This window comes from Parasteatoda tepidariorum, chromosome 1 (genome assembly GCF_043381705.1).
Source record: "Parasteatoda tepidariorum isolate YZ-2023 chromosome 1, CAS_Ptep_4.0, whole genome shotgun sequence".
NCBI classification, from domain to species: Eukaryota; Metazoa; Arthropoda; class Arachnida; order Araneae; family Theridiidae; genus Parasteatoda; species Parasteatoda tepidariorum.
Window position 1 is genome coordinate 2898593 of NC_092204.1, and position 5316 is coordinate 2903908.

A 5316-nucleotide genomic window follows, 5' to 3' on the forward strand; every position below is an offset into this window, starting at 1 on the left:
GTAATTTCTTTAACATGTTATGTTCGATATGTCTTGTTTCGTTAAGCTACTGCTAAAATAAAAATAAAATTTTTTTAAAAAGATTCGAAAACCATGCTATTTTTAGAACCATCATCTCAAAAATTGCTCTTTTTCTAACATTAGGATTTTTTCTACTTAAATCACTTATAATAAAAGTTTTAATACACGTTTTGAAGAAATTATGATATAATATTTCGTAATAAGGAAACAAGAATATTAATAATTGTTTCTTTGCACCGAAGTAGTTAATTCTTTTAGAAACAATCGGCCTATTTAACTTTGAATTCATGAATGCTTTAACTAATAATATAAAACGGACAAAAATAAAAGAAATTATTCCAAGAGAAGAATGTTGAAAACTGTAACAACTCTTGTTTAATTTGGGGTAACCTAAATTTTCCTTTCTTTTAATTTTTCAAATTATATTTTTTAATAATCTAACGTGTGAATAATATCCATTCTTTTTACTGGAAAAAATTTACACAGTATCATCCGTAAATCTTATGAAGTGCTAATTCTTGAGCTCAGGCGTAGGATATTTCATGCATGATCAGTAATTTCAAGAGTGAACTCTTATATTAGCTAACCTCATTAAAAATACTTGTTATTTTACAAACGTTACAAAGCATGTCTATCTTTTTAATGGTTATTTATATAATTTTCCCCACTGGCGTTTAGTTTTCCCTTAATGAAGCAAAAACGAAGATCCTAGTAAGCAGACCCTAGTAAACTAAATCATTATGAATTTATTATCTTTTAACTTTTTTGAATTCTCTGTCCTTGCTATTTAAACTCTGTGATCCGCTGTAATATGTTTTTGTTTGAATCAAAATATTAACATTTTTAATACATTTTTCAAATAACATACATCAACATAGTTAAAGAAATTAACATTTTTAAAGATTTGAAATCATTTTTTCAAAGAGCGCACCATAAAAAAAAAACAATTTATGAGTTAGTTTATCCTCAACATACTCCCTCCCCCGCAATTTAAAATTCGATTTAAAAAATTAATGAGTTTTTGTAAACTGAAACTGTTACAAACCAACTGAAATAAAAGAACTGATAGGAAAAGATACATAAAAGTTTGCTACACTACACTAAATAAACTATTTATATTAAATAATCAAAATATAAATTCACAAAATATTTATTTGTTTTATATAAGTTTTGAATTCAAAAATGAGAAGTGTTTTATGGCATTCATCTAATTTATGTATTACAATATTTGCAATGTTCAAAATGCTTGAAAAGTATTCACTTTAAACATATAGGAAGGAATTTAAACATTCTATTAATAGTCTTCTATTAATTAAGCGGCAGATTATTTAACCAATGAATGTCACTGACTTATTGATCGAAAAGATAAATTGTTAATTCAGATCAGTAAAACTTAAAAGAGTAATCTACCACATATGCATTAAGTTTCAGATAATTTATTTTATTAAACATTTTTACTTTATATAAGGCGGTGGGAAAAGTAGTTCCCTCCAACAGCATTAATTTTTAAATATTGTTGCTAAAGCTATTTTTTCACCTAAAATTTCTGCGACCATCTTCTAATAATTTCAGAAAATAAAAAAAAAATACCAATGAAATGATTTGTTTACATAAATGCAGGAAATAGTTTAGGGTAAGTGGTCACATTATTTTCTCTAATTCAACAATTAAAACTGGTAAAACTCTAATTAAAATTAGCAAATCTCTAAATAGTCTACAACTGTAAAATACAACGATAAACTCTAAGTTAAATTTACTCCGTAATTTACGAAAGACCTCAAGTCGCTGACGCCAACTTCTGACAAATTTTAATTTTTCCAAAGATTTGAAACTTTTTTTTCTTAAATTTGAACTTTCATTCAGAAAAATTAAGTTTTTATGCTCGTAGTAGCAAGCAGCTGTATTTTAATATTGTTGAATTCCAAGCGTAACAGGGGGGAAATCACACAAGTATTTTATTCCAAAAAATGTATTAAAGATTTTTAAAAACAAAAATTCTACAAGAATATGCTACTTTAAGCTGCAATGTTAAATTAATTGGTATAAAATAATAAAAGAGCCTCAAAATTAAATAGCACGTTAATTAAATGTAGTTGTAACAGAGGGGACAAATAAAATCTCACAATTTTGACATCCACTGTTATTTATGCTAAATTCTGTGATTTGGACCATCCTAAACATTATCTGTAATTTTTTTAAAAACTATCACATTTCAAGGTAAAATAAATTATTATAAGACTTTTAAAATTCCAACTCCTTTTTTTAAGTCCAAATAATGCATCGTAACAGATCTTACAAATTTGACAAAAATTTAAAGGGCAATATCAGTGTTAAAAGCGACTCTTCGGTTATTTAAAGTTGGCAGCACTGCTATAATTGAAACTCGTGCTACATCTTTGTAGTTATATTTGAAAGTTGTTATTTCACCAGATCCTGTTTAAAAAAAAAAAACAAGTGCATTGTTTGTTTCCTTCTCAATTTCAGTTATATGGGCAACAAAATTAACTACTGTAGGGGAGATCTGGGTTTATTTGTATTTTTACCAATTCACATAAATAATGAAAGGCCAGAAATTAACTCTAACTATTTATTCAAAGGACAAAACACACATAAAATAAAACAAGAATAAAAAGGAAATACAAGAATTTGGTAGAGGGGGTTTTGGGCTCGAATTAAAAGTCCGTATTTTACGGCGGTTCCTAGCAGACTGTCTTAGTTCACCGCCAGAGGCGTTGTAGTGGGGGAAAGAGGAGAGTTTGTCAGACTCCCCCTCTGGTCCTTCTGGTTGAGGGAGCAGCACTTTTTGGTCTTTTGCTTCCTCTGAGGGTCATCAAGGTTTTGGGGTCAGGATCAAGAGTCTTTGGTCTGCCTCGTTTACACAAAGGTGCCCCAGCACTGCATTTTCATCAGAACACTTTTTCAATGCAGACGCATGATACTGTCCTAACGGTTCATGTGGCTTATCAACGTGGGCCACTTCATACGATGTTGGGCACCTTTGGTTGAGGATGGTGTAAGGTCCATCTCCCTTTGGCATGAGCTTGGCCAACTTTGATTTTGCAGCATTACTCTTAGGATGCAAAGTAACCCATACTTTATCACCAGATGCGTACTGTGGTGATTTTTGACGCTTGTGATCTGCGTATGTCTTTCTCCGATCTTGTTTGGATTCAACTCTATCTCGAATGTCATTAGAGATATTGGCTAATCTTTTTAGGTAGGGAGTGATCTCGGGCACTAAATTATCGTTGTTGACGATGGCACGAAAATCACTCGTAACGTCATCTATGATTCTCATTTCTCGTCCAAACATGAGAAATGATGATGTTTCGCCAGTTGTTTCACACTTTGCACTGTTCATGGCGAATCTAATCATAGGAAATTTTTTCAGCCCAGGAAGTGTGATCTTGTCCCACAAGGATTGCAAGACGTGGCTTCAGGTCACGATTTCTCAGCTCTACAGGGTTCGCCTGCGGGTGATATACTGGTGTTAGGTTCTGATCTATTTTCAAAAGGAAATACAATTACTGCATGACAGCAGAGACGAACTGAGTTCCGTTATCACCTATAATTATTCGAGGAATCCCATAGCGAAGAAAGATCTCTTCCACAAGAACAGTGGCGTATTCTTTTGCAGTGGCTGTAGTGAGAGAAATTAATTCTACCCACTTAGTTGAACAATCTTCCACTATAAAAACCCAGGATTTACCCTCTTTAGTTGTGGGTAATGGTCCAAAGAGATCTATTGCCAAGGTTTCAAATCGTTGACTGTATATTGGTGTCTGCAGAAGTCAAGGTTTTTGATTACTGGCTTTGTTGAAGAAATATTTTAAAAAAAAAAATTGGCAATAAAATATTGGCTGATGGCATAAATATTTCTTATTCCTTTACAGATGGTGCTATTGCCAGTACTGCAGTATGATGCATGTTAATAGTTTTAAGTAATTATAAATAATGGTTTAAAAAGATTTTCTTTAGATTAATATTTTTATACATATTTTTTACTTCGTTAAATGTAAGTGCCAATTTTAAATTTCACTTTTTGGCATAACATGATTGTGCATGATGTATCAAAGCTTTACTCATAGCTGTGGCTTGTAAAATCTTAATTTTGTTTCTCCAATGTTGGCAGGTATACCTATGAAAAGTCAACCACTCGTCTACTATTCAATGAAAAATAGAATCTTAATGTTGAATAAATCATGTTCTTATAATCAAATTTTAAATTTGACTCTAATTACTGGCCGTACCTTCAAGAACATAAACTTGCTGATCTTACATTTTGTACTGCAAGCTCAATCTAAATTTTACTACTAGTTACAGACATATATGCTGAAATATTTCTAGAAAAAAAGGGTACACCATAAATTCTCATTTAGGTTGGCCAGTGGTCTCGTTTTTTCCGTTGCTGAAAGCATGTTGTGAACTGCCACCTAGTTGGTGAGTACATGCTGGTACAAAGTATAAAATTAAATTAAACAAAAAAGGTTAAATGAAATAAGGACTCAATGTTAAAGAACTTTTCATCAAAAGTATCTGCTATTGACTTACAAATTGCGGAATTGAAATAAAGAAATTTGTGTTGGTTAAGTAAGGCAGTGTTATTTTTAAAAATACAGTCAGACCTTGATATAGGGTCATCCGTATGTAGGGTCACTTTTCCAAAGTCCCGCTTCACTGAAAAGGAATGCTCTGTTACAGATTATCGGTCAAATTATAAAAATTGTTATCGTTTATAAGATCATTTTTATCTGAGGCGAGCTCTTTTCTAACAAAAGCCTATTTGACTTCCTTACAAGGCAATTACCCCTCTTGAGTTCTAGGAAAATGTTGCAGCCAACAAACAAGCTACAATTTCTAAAATTGTTTCACAAGTTGTGGACAGTAAGGACAATGACAGTGATCTTGAGACTGTAGCTGTAACCCAAGCGGAAGCCTTCAATGCAATAAATGTTATAGGAAATTTTTTTACAAGCCATGAGGGAGCTGAGGAACATTTTGAGAAGTTACAAAATCTAGAAAATATTGTTTGAAAAGTGAAACCAAGAACGAGACAGACCTGCATAAATGATTATTTTAAATAAGTTAAGATGTGATGTATGTATGTACATTTTGAGGACACTTGCAAACAGCTTTATTTTAAATTTAAAAATCTAACTTTCTTCAATTCTCTACTAATTCTGTCAAACTTTATTGACTTAAATATTTAATTTATGGCTGATTGTTTCCGTTTGTGTTACCAATTTTAAAAAATCATAATGTGTACTATTTAAGTGCTTGGTCATTAGAGATATT